The sequence below is a fragment of the Perca flavescens genome, chromosome 5 (genome assembly GCF_004354835.1).
Source record: "Perca flavescens isolate YP-PL-M2 chromosome 5, PFLA_1.0, whole genome shotgun sequence".
Lineage (NCBI taxonomy): Eukaryota > Metazoa > Chordata > Actinopteri > Perciformes > Percidae > Perca > Perca flavescens.
This window is the reverse complement of record NC_041335.1, coordinates 34,466,490-34,485,907: the sequence shown is the minus strand read 5'-3', so window position 1 is coordinate 34,485,907 and position 19,418 is coordinate 34,466,490. Positions and strand designations below refer to the sequence as shown.

General features: G+C 40.0%; 1 protein-coding gene across 1 annotated transcript in view; it reads right to left on the bottom strand.

The window, feature by feature from the left end:
- Nucleotides 1-19,418, bottom strand: part of LOC114555883 (GDNF family receptor alpha-2) — a 77,735-nt gene that overhangs the window by 33,736 nt on the left and 24,581 nt on the right. The gene's annotated exons all lie outside the window — the stretch shown is intronic.

The following is a 19,418-nucleotide window of genomic DNA, read 5'->3' as shown; positions in this document are numbered from 1 at the left end:
TGTGTTTCAGACCTTGAGTGAAATATGAATGAATTAAGTGATGATTCCAAATTGGATGTTAATAAATGATTCATTTCCAGGTAATACTATGATGTGTGATAATAATATGAGTACATTTTTGAGTTGTCGTTGCAAATTACCTCAATGTTATACATGACAGAAGTAAGACAAGATGAAAGAAGATATTTTAATTAGTTTCATGGAACTAATGTAAAGCAAACAGGAGTCCTTGGTAAAATATATATATACAAGGACGCTTATTGATTTTGTCACATGGCCAATAGGAAATAACACTAAATACTGTAACGTCTGTCCAAAATATGCTAAGCTCAAGGACTCGGCGAAGACTTGTGACTCCTAGTGCAGATACCGACGCAAAAATCACCCTTTAGCGTCTGTATGGAACGCAACGGGCAGTGCAGCAGCTCGACCGCGGCGCTGTAAGATGACGTAGTATTAGGAGCGACAACAGTAGCGAGTAGTAGGCTATGTAAGACCGAAAATCCATATAAGGAGGAAAACAAAACAGGACCTTCACCCAGGAGATCGGGGTTTGTGTTGTTCTTATCCTGCGTGTCACTGAAACGTACATTTTATAACCCCACCCATGATCTTTTTCTAAACCCGTTTTTCTAAAACGTTCTTGTCAGTTACCCCTATTTTCCACCACGCGCGTCTGCACTGCGTTCCGGAGGAACCACAACCCTCGCGAACTATTCAATTATTGCGGCCATTCAAGTCATTTAAGTCCACCACACGCATTGCGGCGCGTCCCGGAAGCATGCGTGAAGCGGCTCTCTGCTCCGCTAACGATATGCAGCAGGTCTATTTCCGTCAGCCGGGCAGGAAGGGAAACAGCGAGAGTATCCAGTCGATTTACCAACCATGGACGACGAGAGATTCATCTTGGAGGTGGGAAAACATAATAGACATTACCAACTCTTTTTATAAGGACAACGCCAGAAAAGAGAAGAGAGGCATGAAGTCTAATAGACCTTTTTCACGGCAGACATGTTGACATGTCATAGTAGGAAAAGCACAGGTGTATTCAACGGCATTAAGGATGGCTGCATTCCACTTAGGAGAGGCCAGCTGGTATTGTGCACGCTGACTCACTGAAATAGATTACTGGGACACTTGATGGAACTGAGCCGTTGTTAAGGTTATCAATGTCAGCTGTGCTTTTCCTACTATGACAAGTCAAAATGTCTGCTGTGAAAAAGGTCCATTGCAGGAGTGCTTGAAGTGGAAAGAAGATACTAGCTTAATTAACACGTGATTAATCTGTAAAGTACTTAGTAGAGATAATAAAATCTGGGAGTCGGGCAGGCAAGACGCTCCACTTCTGAGAAGCTCCCGGTATGGTATGGCGCGTGGCGGAGGATAGAACACAACCAGAACGCAGCCGGAACGCAGCACAGTCGCACTTAGTGGAAAATCCGGCTTAAATTTTTATCCCCACCCACGATCTTTCCCTAACCCTAACTAAGTGGTGTTCCCCAGCACGTTGAAATACACGCCAAATTGGCCCCTACCCAGAGCGTCAAATAGTGACGCCAAGAGTCCCGACCAAGCGCGTGGAAAAATGACGGCAATGTAAAGTCGACTAATGCCAAAGGCACCTGACAAAGCGTCAATTTCTTTACGGGCTGGGAGTGGGAATGTGTCGCTGTAACAAACGGCGTGCTGTATAAGCCACTTATTGGATGGTTCAAGTACAAGATTAACTTCCCTAATATTTCTTTTCAGTGTAATCACAAACTGAAACATTGCAATTACCCATCAGGCTGCACATCATATTTGTGAAGACACAGTTAAGTCATAAGGTGTGTCTGAGTGGAGATACTGCATATACCACAGTGGCAGTAAAATAAATAAATAAATAAAAAAAACCGTTCCCTGAGGTAATAAAGCAGGATCATGTTCACTTGTGGCACCCCTCTCTTGTATTCAGGCTATATTAGAGAAGTTAACCTCCCTCCCCTGTAGATAATGATATTTCAGAGGTCGTAACGGTATGGTGACTCCCAGAGAGATTCATCTCTTATTCAACAGAACCAATCTCCCTCTGTGTCTATCAGACAGCCCAGAGCAGGAAGAAGGCCATTTGTTTTAGAGGGGGTGTGCCAGAGATGCTGGTGGTGTTTCCAAGTAGTGCATCTCCCGTTATCAATCCTAGAAATAGGGGATACATATAACACATCTCAACACAACGGAGGGTGGGTGGGGATAAAAAATAAGCAAACCTCCAAAATTAATGGTTTTGTGCAGTTTCTGATCACGTCAGATAAAACGGAACTCACTGCCACTTAAGACTAGCTGAAGTAGAATATTGGTACTTGGGAACAGCACACTTAAACTAGCTTCCTGTTAACCAGGGCTTTCATTTAGATTTCATCAAGGTTGAATGTAGGCGCTCTCATAAGCAGGCAGGGTGCTGTGAGACATGTCTGAGTTCAACACACGTAGGTGTTCAAAATAGTGCCTTTTTCAGTTGTTATTCGCAGGCCACCGGGGAGACCCTTTCCATCTTTGTTTGATTAATAAGAGTATTAGCTTTCATGACTCTTATTGGAATAAGACATCATTGTATCCTCTATTTAAAGTTGTTTATCCTTGCACTCTCTGTGGGGAGTGGATAAATGATGTACAGCAGATGTCTGGCAGCATAGCAAACTCAGTCTTGTTTGTGTAAGGGACTAAAGAAGGACGACAGAATTGTGCTTCGAGCACATCTCAGATTCACTTATTCAACAGAATCAAACCTGGTATGGTATCGAGCATGATATAAGAGCTTTTAAAGGTCCCATATCATGCTCATTTTCAGGTTCATAGTTGGGTTTTTGCTAGAACATGTTTACATGCTTTAATGTTTAAAACACTTTATTTTCCACATACTGTCTGTCTGAATATACATGTATTTGCTCTCTGTCTGAAACGCTCCTGTCTCTTTAAGCCCCCCTCCTAAAAAAGCCCAGTCTGCTCTGATTGGTCAGCGTATCCGGGTCTTCCACATCTGAGCTCTCTGCGTCTGCACACCGCCATTGCAGCAGGGGAATGACTGTAACGACACTGTAGCAGCACTTTCTACCTATGTATAGCATAGTTGTGACATCACAACCGTGTCCTGACGGCTTGTTTAAAGGCTCAGTTTCTGAATACAGGCTGTGTGCATTTCTCTGTGGATTAAGCCTTTTGATACTTTCACTTTAACACCTCGACCGGCTTTATAATAAAAAAGACATGGACACATCACGCTTTGCAACATAGGGACTTTTAAAGGCAGGATGTGAGACAATTAGTCGACGTCGCCCAGGGGGAGCAGCTTGGTTCATCTGTGATTACTATGAGAAAAGAGAGCCGACTTTGGCACTGGGCATGAAGAGGCCGCAGCAGGGCCAAAGTTTTACTAAAGTGGGCCAAGTTTTGCTGAAGCGGGCCTGAAGGGGGGCAGTTACGGTCCAGCTGGAGGTGAAGTTAGCGGGGCGGCTGTCCAGTAGTTCAGGCTGCATAACATTGATGGATTGCAGCTCCTAAATCTCCACTGGCCATCTGTAGGCTCTAATGTGGGGCACTGGGGGGTCCAGGATGAAAAGAAAATAGGAGAAAGAAGAACTACTCAGATTTATCCGACCAAGCGGGGCTGAAGCTGCAGCGAACGGGTTTTTACTACCTCTGATTGGGGAGCTGAGACTGAATTGGTTGCTTAACCCAAAAAGATGTCCTGGGGCGAACATAAGACACAAAGCCCACTTGATGGCTGTGACGTGCTTAAACACAAACAGGATGACGGCAAGAGCGGGTGGAGAAGAGGAAGGAAGCAAAGAAATAGAGATGGGAGGGGAAAGGTGCAGTATTGCGTTACAGAGTTATAATTGATTTTCCAAGTGCATTACAATGACGCTTTTCAGCAAACATGTTCTGCTATAATGTGAGGAGAAAGGGTTTGATAAGCTAATGATGAGACGTATAAAAATGGAAAAAGCTTTAAGAGGGGAGAGGAGACTCGAGCAGTTGATTGCAGCAGTTGATCATGACGGATAGAGAGATGAAATGAGAGCACACAGACTAGCAGATTGGACAGCCACTTACAGAGACATGCTGGAGAGCTTTCAATTAATCCCACCTAATTCACCAAAGATGTGCGACTCTTGCTTAGAATAAATAATCCAGCCCATCAGCAGTACAATCAGCATCACAATAGTTTACACATATCTATCGCCATACCTTGCTGGCTGTTGTACCTATACATTAATGAGCAAGCGAGGCACTGACTGAATAAATGAACAGATAGATGGGCGGGCTGCATTGATTGATTAATGGATGTAATAAACACAGCAGCACATCAGTGTCGTTAAGTGCAGGAAATCGTCATAAATGATGTTTTTCCGATTATATCTTGGCACCTGTTGGCAGCAGAATAAACTAATACGAATGTTTGCCAAGATGTTTTACATGGCGTGAAGCACAATGCGACGTATTAATTTGGGGATACAAAACAGGAATTGACAAAAACTATTTTTTTTACACACAACTGCATCGCGTGCCTCGGAAACTGCAATCTCATAACTGTTTAGTCAATGTCAACAACAGTTAAAGCATCGCCACTGCTTTTGGCGATCCTGTCATTTGACTGTAAATAGGCTTTTTAACAGGGCTCTCTACTCTACATGTATCATAAATTAGACCCCACTGATGGCAATATAGTGGAAATAACCATCTATTCTTTCCTCGCATATAACAGACACGGGAGAGCGAGAGAAAGAGAGGGAAAGGAATAAAGAGAAAGAGGCGAAAAAGAATCAGAGAGGTAAAATGTGATATAATAGACACCTATGGGGAGACAGACGGTGAGAAACAGAAGTTTATATACAGTAAGACCTGTGTTCCAGTGAGAAAAGAGAAGGAGAGATAATAACGAGAAAGCGAGGTGGAGCATGTATGAATGAGAGGAAGGTGGATAAAACGTTCACGTACACTGTATCTGGATTTTGATGCTTTTTTTCCCCCAAAGAGTAAGGGATCTTCTTTCCACTGTAATTGCTCTCTGTCAGCCTAATTTGAATTCTGCATTTCATATATCATCCCATACTCAGGGGACGCTGCGCTGCAGAGCGGAGTTCAGCCCAGGTTAGGAAGAGGCTCTTGGCTCTGGGTATGTTCTCAGTAATTAGGAAAGGTGCCAAAGTTTGGATTTAATACGGCCCTGGGTGAGCATACGAGAGCTTGTTAGGGAAGTCTTTAGTCCGGACCCTGAGGAGCATGTCAAGCATTTCCGTGTCAAAGGGCTCATCAGTCATTAGCGCTGCACTGTGTGTCGCTGTGGGGTTTCCAGGAGGGAGGAAGAGGGTGCAGTAGATTTTACAAAATCATCTTCCTAGCCTTGTAAAAGTTAAGACGCATAGACGTCATCAGAGTTTACGGAGTCTTCTGTTCTCAGGGATCAACTGAATTTTACCTCAGAGCGAGAAATTATTGCTGCAAAGTGAACCAGCGTGTAGTTGAGAGAGAGAGAGAGAGAGAGAGTGCAGGGAGATGAAAGAGATGAGAGAATAATAAATATTTGTATGTGAGAATAAGTGTGTGTGTGTGTGTGCGTGTGTGTGTGTCTGCATGCATGCGTGTGTATGTAGGTGGAAGACGGGTGTCCACAGAGAAGAAAAAAATACTTGTATGTGAGAATAAGTGTGTGTGTGTGTGTGTGTGTGTGTGTGTGTGTGTGTGCGTGTGTGTGTGCGTGTGTACGTGCGTTCTTGCCTACATGCGTGCCTGCGTGCCTGCGTCCATGTATGTGTGTAGGTGGAAGAGGGGCGTCCAAAGGAATTTTAAATCATTGTAAACACACTTCTAAATACTAGAGCTGTTTATGAGCATCTGCCTTCAAGTTAAGCTTCCTCTGGTGAAATTCAAAGCCTGAGAGTCCTCAGTGGGCCCCCTCAGTGTTAATATGCAGGCTGTTTAGCTCCTTCAAACGTCACTGGCAATAATCATAACAGGATGTGTGCGTCTGCTGAACCTACACAATGTCAATAATCGGCTTCCTTGTTCATTACCGCCATGCACGTAGAGCATCACTAAAACTACTAACAAACTCAAACAACAAACCTGTTGTTCTGTGGATTATTCACTGTTGTTTAATTCAAACGTGTTAGGAAAACGCTGACTATAGCAAAAGGTCTCTGATTACTACCCCCCCCCCAGAGAGACAAGGGCTGGACTAAGGGTGAACTGATTAACAAATGAAGCATATAAACAAAATAATAGAAATATACACAGGCACAATCACAAGAATACACAAAACCAATCTTGCACAAACAAACGCAGGCACAGACCCCTAATGACCGAGAAGAAGAAAAAACCCGACTGTACGCTTGCACAAAGATCTTAGCGTTTGCCTACGTAATATTAATTGTTATTAGACCTCTGGTCGCACGGGTCCTTTTCCCCCAGCTGTGGAAACAGCTTCCTAGATTTAATTGGATGGTGGGCACACTGAGCTGAGAGGTGAGAGGCTTAGTGCTGAGAGTTAGAAGGTCTTACTAAGGGATGTTAAACTTAATTCCTGGAGGGACCCCGAATGCAGGCTTCCACGCTGCCCTCTAGTTCCTAATAAGTTAATTAGCTCAGCGTTGGGTCAAGAGAACAGAACACATTTCACGTGGAGCATATTGACAATTACAGTTAATGATATCTTTGCATGCTGCACGTAATACGGAATTCATTTAGGCTTTGATAAGGGTCCTGGTGCATTGTGGGGTAAAGGTTCTCCGTCACACATCCTTCATACATGATGTCTTATTGATTTGAGAAGAGGGCTATTGACTCGCACAGCAACTCTGCCTTGAAACCAAGAAAACAACGGCTAGGCCTCGGAACTCTAGTTCAGTGAAACAAGCCAAAGCTCTCTAGAGGGGCTCTGCGTGCAGGCGAAACAATTGATTTTTTCAGATTTTTAAATGTGAAGATTTGCATCTTTTTTTTTTCTTTTTTTTTTTTTCTCATCATGGTCAACTGAATATCTTTGACTTTTGGACAAGTCAGTCAGAAAAAAAAAACTAAACAGTTTAAAGACCTCCCTTGCACTCTTGGAAATTGTGATGAACATTTTTCATTATTTCCTGATATTTTATGGACGAAACAAAATATAGATTAACACAGAAAATAAGTTGCAGACCTACTCTAGAGACCTGTACTACGAATCAAGATCACCATGCCCTGGATTTATTCCAATCTAACAACCGCGGCTTATGGTCCCGCATAGGCTGTGTCACGACGGTGGTTAACAACTAGTTCAACTCAGGGTTTCCCAATCCAGCGACGCGCTCGTTCACATAAAAGAGGCGGTGTTTGCTCTATATGGCCAAACATCTACCAGAGCTGCATATTTTACATCAGAAGAGCAAACTATAATTCTACATAAATATGAAGAACACAGACACGGTTTTACAGGCAAAACACAATAAAATAGCCGCCGCTGCGTAAATCACAACGCTTATCAACATGACTTCCTCATCAGTCATGCACAAGATCTGATCATAATTACACTTGTGCTTTCCATAAACTGTCGTTGCTTTAGTCTATTATATTATCAGTTGCAACCCTGGCAGTGGTAAGCGAATGTGAGAGCAAATAAAAAATATAAAAACATAATTCAAACCGATTTGTGGCATTGGCGACACACAAACCGACAAATAGCCTATACGTAATTCCCTCCGCTGAAAATCTATATCTTACATAAAAATACCCATCAGGGAATGTTAATGGGGTTATCGGTCTCTGTTTGAACTTTTATTAGCGTGCTTCTTTTTCTCTCCGCGCACTGAGCTCTGGATCTTCTAACGGTGACGCCGTTATCAACCGAGTATTGATTGGTCAGTGGGCGGTGCTTTTACACCGGTTGATCTCTAATCTCCAACATAACTTGCTCCCGATCAGGTTAGGTCTTCAGCATGTGTTGCCATGGCGATTTAACCCGGTAACAAGTGATCCACCGTCGTGATACATAAAACCCTGGGCTGAACCTGAAGTTACCTCGTTAGTGCCAAATCTTGCTTCGTAGTACAGGCCTCGGGTCAACAAAAGCATTCTGTATGCATTAAAACAAACTAATACCACATCAGGCACCAAATGTGATTCATTTTCTGAACCAATTTAACTTGGTGGGGCAAAAAAGATGTCTGTCAGTGGCAGGTGGAGTGTTAACAAGACAAATGTGCCTTCCTGTAGCATCTCCATGCTTCATCTTTTCGTTTGATTTTGTTAGATTCCCACTTGAGTTTAGTGCAATTTGATTAGAACAGCGAAAATATGCATTAATATTACTTATTGCACTCAATTCTTACAGCAACTAAAGGGGTTTCGGGTAGAGAACTGATTATCAATAGATTTCCTTTGGGCACTTCCTATCATTTGATGATGGAAATTACCAAAAGTGAAATGTAAAACTAAATGTACCCCTGGTAAATGTGCCTAAAGTTTTGAACTGAAGACAATACAGTTATTGTTAAGTGTCCCTCAATGTCAAGTGAAGAGGTATGGGTGCAAGAGGTCTTTCGAAAATTCATCCATCATATTACTTTTGTGAACTTTTAGGAGCAGGCTAAAATACATTTTTGTGTCTCTCCTTTGACAGGATTACTGCTGTAACTGGAGAAAAAAAAAAATCCAATCTGTGTTACATGATTGGCTGATACAATCATGATGCTCTGGATTTGACCTCTTGCAAGCTTAAATACCCAGAAAAAAAATACCTACTCTAGATAAGTTAATAAAAATGTTACGAAGGGCAACTCTGGGCAGAAGTAAGGCAAAAAAATAACAAATAATACTGCTTATGTTAGAAACAATACTGTTATTGCTCATCCTGGGTTGAGTGGAGCGCATGTGAAGCGTATTTCACATGCATCATTTTATTTGCTACATTACATTCATTGCGATAGTACTACTACGGCTCAGACACTAATAATCTCTCCCTCTCACTTAATCAATCTCTACGATGGCTCAAAGTCATATTTTATACATATGAATCTTTTCTTTTCTGCTGTCTAAGATTACACACAGTGCGGTCTGTGTTTCTGTGGAGCAGAGTTTCAACATTGTTGGTTGTTTTAATATTCATAGTATGAGATAGCTCTGACCAAAATGTTGATGTTAAAGTAATTTTTTGCATGATCTCTTTCTCTGTGTGTGTGTGTGTGTGTGTGTGTGTGTGTGTGTGGGGTGTGGGTGTGTTTCTCCATAGTAAATCTTGAGATAGTAATTTGTGTTTACGGGGTAAATTTCTTGAAATTAGAATGTGATCATTGCAGCTTTATGTTTTAACGAGAGTGACTTGCAACAAAGCCATGACAGCCATAGGTTTGCAATACGTAGTTGTGAGTGGTGAGTATATTCAATTCAATTCAATTCAATTTATTTATAGTATCAAATCATAACAAGAGTTATCTCAAGACACTTTACAGATAGAGTGGGTCTAGAACACACAAAGACACAACAATTTCCCACGAGCAAGCATTTGGTGAGACAGTGGCGAGGAAAAACTTCCTTTTAGGCAGAAACCTCGAGTGGTGATGAACTATATTGTGTGCACTGGAGCTGTCAACAGCGCTCCCAAAGGAGAACACTAGTGTCTATCACAGCATTGCCACTGGCTGGTAACCAGGAGGCACTTCCACTTCCAGCTAGCTTTCAGTATTGTCCTATTCACATGTTTGCTTCCCTGTATAACCTCTGCTCTTTTTCCATCTATCCTCTCCAGCATCTATCAGATAACCATGCCCTGTGCCCTGACACTGACAGTATGACATAGTGACTAACAGTCACAGGTCACGGAGTGAGCAACAGCCGGCAGTAACCAGACTACTTAAGCAGAATATACAGGTGGGCAGATGGGCAGCATCACGCCTCGTGACAGTGGGCCAAAAGGTGGGAAAATCCAACAGATATTGCACTTCTTGGATCAGATGTGGTAGATGTGGAAGTTTTTTTGTCCTGCTGACAGCGAAAGCATAACTGTGCTGTGTGTCCATTTAAAGCAGTATTATGGAAAGGCGTCAGGAAAAAGTGAAGCTACCTTTACATTTCTACATTTTGGTTTAAAAATCAAATATCTTTTGCTACATTTACACCTAGCATTCTCTGCCGTTTCGGAGTCTCTAAACCGGAGAAATTTGAAAACACTTCTGACCCCGCTTTGGTTTGGAATCTCCGGGGTTGCAGTCCCAACGGCCGCAAACGGAGACCTTTGGCAACACTGACATTGACGCCAATGTTTCGCCCAGTCATGACCTCTCGTTTGCCAAGACTAAGCTACTAACATTAACATGGCATCTACCAGCAACAGGCGGAGTATACAGGCTGCCTCGTGTTTACCCCTGAACGCGCATGCCCAATATACGAGAATGTTCATGAGATATGCCGTTTGGGTGTGTTAGTTTAAACGGAGATTAGTTTTTGTACTGCAGCTAAAAACACTTCTGTGCACTAAACATAAAAACATTCTCAAGAGCTATTTTTGAAGGGGACACAAATAATACAGCCAAAATTGTACTTGTATAGGATATGTGTAGTTGTGGAATTCCAGTAACTATAGACTGGCAGCGGTGGAATGTAACTAAGGGCGCTTTCACATCTATAGTTCGGTGTGCGATTCTGGGGTGAAGTTGCAACATTGTTGCATTTTTCATTTGGTTCGGTTTGCTTTCACACTGCACTTTGTTGTGTATGTTGACAAGATCTGGCTCCGCCCCTGCAACCTGGTAACCTCGCCGGCCTCCTGGGACTGGATACCGAATTCAGTACTTTTTAAGCACCGACCAAATTGCCTCTTAAGTATCGAGTATCGAAAAATGCCTCGTCATTCAATACCCAATTTCAATACCTAAGGAGCAAATCTCATCAGCATCATTAAGCCAATAAGCACGCAGCATGCTTCTACCAAGATCTAATAATGCTTTTGATTGGCTGTCTAATGTTACACGTCGTAGAAACGCAGGAAAAACTCTACGTTACGCACAGAGACGGGCCTCACTTAGTAGGAGCGGAAAAATAAATACAAAGATTTGTGCCGAAATGTTGAAATTTCTTCATGTATTATAAAATTGGTATTGAACAAAGTATCGTTTAGGGACCGGTATCAAAGTCACTGTATCGGTATTGAATATTTTTGAACGATACCCAGCCCTACTGGCTTCTTCACCCAGCCACATCCAACAGCTTGGCAATATGCTTTTTTGTTTTACTGAAGGCAAGTCTACCTTGTCACAAAACAAAATACATCTACTACCAGCATCACCCTTTAGTGGTGAGAGGTGTGGCCCGAGAGACTCCCACTGTGTCTCGCTGCCATCAGAGCACAGAGATGAGTGGGAAAAAGGCCAACTGATGTCAGCTCTGGATGCCACTGTGCTGAGCACTGAGGTGATGAAACACTGTTAATGCAGGTGCACAGTGCCAGCGAAGCCAGGACAAGAGAAAGCAGAATTCATCACTGTCTTTCCAGGGTTATTACTATGGAAGTAACAATACACTCAACTACTTTTTCAAACAGAATGAAATATTCCTTTATTTATATAAACTGTGCAAAATAGCAGATGTGTAGTACTAGAAGTACTATTTTAAACAAGAAAAAGAAAAAAAAAAAAAGACAGACTTTCAAGAATGTTAAAATAAGAGACAGCAAGATCACTTAAGGAAATTTAAGTAGATATCATATATTAGTATAGCTTTCTTATTGGATACCAACTTAAGAGACTCAAAGTACATGTCAAATTCAACTTGGAATAGTTTGAAGCACGGTGTTGAGCTGGAAAATTTTGCCTTGTGGATATGAAACTTACCTAATAAAATAAAAAGATTTACAATATTACATAACTTCCAATCTTTACATTCAAAATATGTAATATGTTTCCCTTCAAGTGTGATTGTATATTTTGTTTTAGATACTATATAATCTTCAAAACTTTTCCAGAATGCAGTACAAAATGAGCAACCATAAAAAAGATGGGTTAACGACTCTTGTTCTGTTTTACAAAAACTACAATAGTTATTAACAGGCATGAATTTCGAGATAAATAGGTTTGTAGGATATATATTATGTAATATTTTCAAATGTAATTCCCTAACCTTGTTCGTGATACAATATCTAAAGGGAACAAGCCACGCCTTATGCCAGTTAACATCAGTAAAATGAGAATTCCAGAAAAATTTCCCACGAGGTGATATTTTCTTTAAATTTAAAAAGCATTTTCTAATGTGCTTATTGGTACAGTTAATGCTCATAATATCCATACCGTTAATATAAAGAGTAAAAATAAAATCAGTAACTTCATTTTGTTTTTTATAACTTTTCATTAATTCTAAAATGCCAGTAGGTATAGATTTGAAAACTGAATTATATTCTTTGAACGTTATTGGGAATGCTTTCTCTCTGAGAAAAAATTCATAATTAAGTAAATGACCATTACAATCAAAAAGATCTTTCACGAAGATAATCTCTCTATTGATCCAATTTTGCAAATAGAGTGACTTGTTCCCCCTAGTGATGCATTCATTATTCCATAAGATAGACTTGTGTGGAGAAAAGTTGTGAGAATGACATAACTTCCAGGCCAAAAGAGCTTGTTGATAAAATTGGGATAGTTTTAGTGGCAATCTTGTAATATTGTAGTTACATTTCAATACAAATTTAAGACCTCCTACACTATAAAAAATGTTATTGGGGATAAAGTACCACAAAGACTCAGGTGCTCTCAAAAATTCCTTCAACCATTTCACCTTAAAGGTGTAATTCAAGTCCAAAAAGTCCAGAAGTTCAAATCCACCTTCATCCTTACAACCAGAGAGCACTGCTTTTTTTAAATGATGGTGTCTGTTTTTCCATACAAAATTCGTAAATATGGAATTTATGTCTTTACATGTTGAATCATGGACATTGAGAGAGAGGGCAGGGTAAATAAATCTTGAAATCCCTTCTGCTTTTGTTAAAAGAATCCTACCTAGAATAGAAATGTCTCTTTGAAGCCATAAATTCAGTATTGTTTTAGCCTTCTTCAATTTAGATGAAAAATTAAGTTGTTGACGTTCCTTGTGGTCCTTGCAGATATGAATACCTAAATATTTGACACATTTCTTAACAGGTATATTAAACATTTTTTCCTCTTCAGTCAGATACAAACATAAAATTTCACGTTTAGATTTGTTAAGTGTTAAACCCGAAGCATTGGAAAATTGGTCAATTAGGGATATAGCATATTCAATCTGATGTTTGTCACTCAAAAAGAGAGCCGTATCATCCGCTAGTTGAGTAACTCTAATTTCCTTACCAAAAATAGACAAACCTTTAAGAATATGATTATGTCGAATATGTAATGACAGTAATTCAACCACCAGCAGGAACAAGAACGGTGAAATAGGGCAGCCTTGGCGAACTGATCTCAGTACAGGAAATCTTTTTGTGGTGTTTGGATATAATATCACAGAGCTATTAATATTTTTATAAAACATTTCAACTGTAGATATAAAATTTTGTCCAAAATCAAAAATTTGAAGTGCTTTGAGTAAAAAATAGTGTTCTACCGTAACAAATGCTTTATAAAAATCAAGAAATACTATCAGTGCATCAGTATTGATGTTGTCAGAATAGTCCAGCAGGTCGAGAACAAGTCTTATATTAGAGCTAATGTGACGCTTAGACATAAAACCTGTTTGTGTTTCACTAATTATCTCTTGAAGACCTCTTTTTAATCGTTTAGCAAAAATTAATGATACAATTTTGTAGTCAATATTTAAGAGCGTAATAGGTCTCCAATTTTCTATCAAAAAGTGATCCTTATCAGGTTTAGGGAGAAGACATATTAAACCTTGTTTCATACTTGTGGACATTTCCTTTTTTAAAATGCACTCTTTGAATAAATCAAATAGAGGGTTTTCAATGATTTCCCAAAAATGCAAATAAAATTCAACTGAAAGCCCATCATTACCCGGAGATTTCCCTTTTTTCATTGAGCCAACAGCTTCTGAGATTTCTACTTTAGTAATGGGACGTTCGCATTCCATTTTAAATTGTTCAGATATAGTTGGTGTAAATGCTTTAACTGACTCGATAAATCTATCACATTCATCAAACTGGATATTTGACTTATATATATTGCTGTAAAATGTACCAACATATCTTGAAATGTCTAAAGAATTAGAAGTGACATTATCATTAATTTTAAGAGTGGTTAAATTATTTCTCTTACGATTTCTTTTCTCTAAAGCAAAAAAATAACTCAAATTTCTTTCCCCTTGTTCCAACCATTTTGCTCGAGATCTTACAAATGCCCTTCTAGCCATTTCAATATACATATTATCAATTTCCTCTTTTAATTTTTTCAACGTTATTTCTTCTTCCTCTGAAAGATTATCCTTAGTCATTAAAACATTCAATTTATCCATACTAAGTATTTCTTTAGCTAAGTAAATTTTTTTAACTGCTTTACTACGTTTAATTGCTATTTCTCTAATTTTAAACTTAAAATATTCCCATTTTTGTATAGGATCTTCTTCATTATTACCAAATATGCTTTTGGCTGCTCTTTTGACTGAATCACAAAACTCACCATCTTTTAATAAATTATTATTTAGTTTCCAATAACCGCGTATATTACCATATTGTTGTTTTGTTCCTACTAAGTGGATTGAAATTAATTTATGATCAGAAAGTGGGGCATAGCTATGAGATGATTCTGACACAAATTGCAGACAAGAGGGAGATATAAACCATAAATCAATTCTAGACTGTAAGGACCTACTGACGTTACTCCATGTAAATTCTTTAATGTCAGGGTTTAAGAAATGCCAAATATCTATAACTGCTAGTTGTTCACAAATATATGCAGTACTTTTGAATCTTGAATGTGAAATTAATCTTACAGGTACTCTGTCTACAAGATCATCTGGAGCATCATTATAATTGCCTCCAATAATCAAGTGTGCATCCTTATATTTGTTTTTAAAGGCTTCAAGTTTCATACATAGATGAAAAAACATATTTTTTGCTAAAGCTGTATTGTTATAGTTATATAAATTACAAACTATAAAGAAGGAATTGTCAAATTTGAAAATCAAGATTATCCATCTGCCTTCATTGGAGATCACTGATTCAACTATATCTCCTTTACAATTGTTAAGGAGAATGGCAACACCTGCTGATTGTTGAGAAGCATGACAAAAATAACATGTATCACCCCATTGAACACGCCAAAATTTTACATCACTGTCCACAGAATGAGTCTCTTGTAAAAAAATCAAATCAGCATTATTTCGTCTACAGAACAAAAAGATTGATTTACTTTTGGTGCTGTCATGTATACCCCTGACATTAAGAGATATTATTTTTAAGGAACTAAAAGGGAAGTCTGTCATAAAGAAGGAAAAAAAAAAAAAAATCTGAACTAGATATCTGTTAAGGTTATAGAAACTAGTTAAGTAAAATATGCTCTGAAATAGAGGATATCAGAAATTAACTCACCGTCAAGTGGGAGACTCTTAACATGAGTACCTCAGTTAATTCTTAATAAAATAATCATTTTAACTAGTGGAGTGAACATATTGCCCTTTGAATTATACACAGGGAGAACCGAATAACCCCTTATGATTGGGTGGCATATTTAACTTAAACATTTACCTCACAATAAGGGAATTATAACAAGTTAAGCAGTGTGAACATTTTACCTTATAATAGAAATATAACAAGTTATGCAGTGTGTCTCACACCGTTGATGATGATAGCAGGACCCTGCCATTTAGTTTTCTTTCCATCGGCGCGTGCTTGCTTCACAAGAGGCCAAAGTTTATTTCTGCACTGTCTCTCCTGTTGAGTTAAATCCTCAGTCATCCGAAGGTTCTTTCTCTTCATGACATCAGCGTTGAGGGAAGCTCTCCATAAGTTGAATCTGAAGGTGCGCATGGTGAACTGAATGATGATGGGACGTGTGCTTTTATCCTCTCTTGGGCGTCCAACCCTGTGCACGGTGTCCACCATGAATCCAAGCTTGCTCTTTTCCTCTGGGATGATTTCAGCAATGATCTCCAGCACCTCCTTCCTCACATCCTCATTGCTTCTTTCTGGGAGATTCAGAAGACGGAGATTCCATCTCCTACTGTACCGCTCCGACTCTTCTTGTTTCTCTCTCAAGGTTGTCATCTGGTCACTCAACTTCTTCACTGTGTCATCGGTTCCTTTCCACTGGATTTCCAGCCCTTTGACGTTTTCTTGCACTTTAGCAATCTCGGCTGTATTTTTCATTATCATTTCTTCAAACTTCAAAAAACAATCATTCAAGCCATTAATGGCTTTTAGGATGTCAGCATTCGATACCGATTCATCTTCTTTAGTGCAGACCTTCTTGGGATTTGGGCTTTTCGTGGGAGTATCAGGAAGAGGTGTACATAAACCAGAGAACGAATTATCAAAATCTATATCCACCATCAGGCCTCCCTTTCTCACACTCTTGGCGTCTCTCTTTGACATCTTAGCACACGTATCCTGGCTGTTAGCAAAATTACATCACACTGCGCACGTGTCCTGGAATAGCAAAACTTTGGCTAACAGCTAACAGTTCGTAAGCTAGTTGCTACTTCACAAAGATTGATCCGCAAAAGTCCTTTTGTTCAGGCGAAATAACTTACTAGATTCGAGAGCAACGTCCCACTCCTTGATTTATCGATACTTTATATTAAATGCGTCAATTTAAAGCATTGGTACTCAGTCAGAGTCTCGGAGCTCAGAAAAAGACGTCTGCATAGGTCGCCATCTTGGACCAACCCCCTAAATGATTTTCTTTAAAATGTAATAACAATATCTTATGACAACAACATTTCTCACCGGTCATTTGCTTTTAAACGACAAAAAGAATAAACACTAGATGGCAGAAGGGTAATTTACAAGAACATAACGCAACACAACCTTGTGGAGCCGGACCCAAACGCAACAACAAAGTAGCGCAAAGATTAGTTTATAGCCATAACATTCCTAGCCTGACAAGCCAGACCCACATCAAGATGTTGGGTCTGGGAACTCACCATTGACGGAGTTCAATCCGAGGGGCGGGATAAACGGTTGTCTTTCAAATTCCCTCTGCACGCAATAGGATAGCGCTACAACCAGGCAGAGCAACAAAGAAGGTAGCGAAGCTAGTTGATAAATTAAACTTTTGCCGTATCCGGTCGGCAAAACTCTGAACACATCTTCCTTTTTTTAGAATGATTTCTGTGCCGTTCTTTGTTCTTTTCTCAAAGAAAAGCTGAACTCCAAGTCTTCCAGAAGACCGCTGTTCCCAGCAGCAGCAACCATAAGCCCGCCCACCGACTCTATACACGATGTGATTGGCCTGACTAGAGTTTGGTTTGTCCAGCTCTCAAGCCAACGGAGAGTGCATAAAATTAATTTGCTGCCGCTAGCGTGCATCTAGATTTCTAGGCTATGACATTCCACTTCCGGGATTGGTCCGTTGCCACCAGAAGTTTGGCTGAATGTCACTCTTTACGGCAGGATATCTTCCGCTTTCTTTGTGTTGTAGTTCTAAACTCCGGTGGATTTCTGAGGACTATGGTTAACTGCTCCTCAGATCTCTGCAGGGTAAATCCAGACAGCTAGCTAGACTATCTGTCTAATCTGAGTTTTCTGTTGGACAACTAAAACAACTTTTGAACATACACGTTCCACCAAAAAAAGATCCTTCCTGAGTCTATTTTGCAGTGGCACCGTGGCTCTGTCCGGTGCTTAGCACCGCCCAAGACGATTGTGATTGGTTTAAAGACATACCAATAAACCAGAGCACGTTTTGTCTTCCATCCTGGAATGCTGTGTGAACTAGCCAGACCCTCTTCCGCAGCGCTGTGGAGGAAGGTTGGGCAATGCGAGACCATGCAAAGATTAACCATTAAACATCATGGCTAATCACAAACCATGTGTTCTGTATGTATATGTACAGTAGCTACATACTTCTGAGACGTTATACCTGGCCCTAACAAAAAAAAACTAAAACTACAGTAAAAACTAAACTAAACCTTTCTGAACAAACTGAAACCAAACTAAAATAAAATCGAAGTCAATAATTGAAAATTCTAAACTATTCTAACCTTGTGTCGAAGTCGAACGAAGCCATCCTCCACAAGGCTACCGTATATTGTCGTGACTGAAGTCACTTATTTAGTAGTCTCGCTTTGCCAGACCATCCACACACTGCGGAGCGGAGGAGGGTCTGGCTACTCCACACAGCATTCCGGCATGGGAGAAAAACAAGCTCTGGTTTAATGGCATTTCTTTAAACCAATCACAATCGCCATGGGCTGCGCTAAACTCTGCATGGAGCCGCTGCAAAATAGTCGTGCAACAGAAAACTCAGGTTGGACAGATAGTCTAGCTAGCTGTCTGGATTTACCCTGCAGAGATCTGAGGAGCAGTTAACCATAGTCCTCACAAATCCACCGGAGTTTAGAATTCCAACAAAGCGTAAGGAAACGGACATACATGCATCCGATGGAATTTCCTACGCCACCTGAGCAATCCCGGAAGTGGAACGTCAAGGTTATAGACTACTTATTTAGTGACAGACCGCGCATGTTTAAATGTGCTCATTGCCTTTTTGTCTGTGTGTGTGTGTACAGTGCATGCTAATTCTCATTTGGAGATATGCTCAACTGAGTGGCTAAGACTACACAGTCTCATTAGGAGAAGTCTGTGTGAAATAGTTTTGCAGGTATCACTTGGGGCAATGCAACAACTGAGTCTCCATATGTTCTGTTTAATTTCAACTTCAGAGCGTGAGTGCATAGAGCAGTATATAACTCTTTTTCATTTCTATCACAACTTCTGTCCCTTATCTACCTCCCAGACAAAAACTTTTAAAGTAGCAGAGATTATTTTTCAATTTCCGACCTTTCCTCTAGTAGAGTATACATTCCCCTGTCCTCATCAACCAACCAGATATCATATATTCCCCGGGTCTCTGTGCAGTTTAACATTTACAGCCGGGATTATGAATTCTTTTGTGTGTTTGTTTGTGAGAATTATTTTTATAAAACAAGTGTGTAATTACTTATCCGTTTGCCTGTGGTTTTCTCTCAGTGCCACAATCAATTACTTTGTCCTCTGAAATGATAAATAATGAGGAAAGCTTGCGGCTAAATAGATTTTAGAGAGCCAATCCAATATTTCACCTTTGAGGAATTGAGGAAACAGCGGAAGCAAAATGGATGCAGTAATGAGTCCCCTGTTGTACACTGTACTCCTACGCTGCTAGGCTAAAGTTAGGCGTCTGTACTTTGGTTATTATCTCACTTGATTGTTAGTTAGCAGGGCATCACAAAACTAATAAACATACGTCAATAAAACTTAGGAAATGTTCTGCTCATTTAGAACGTACTCTACATTT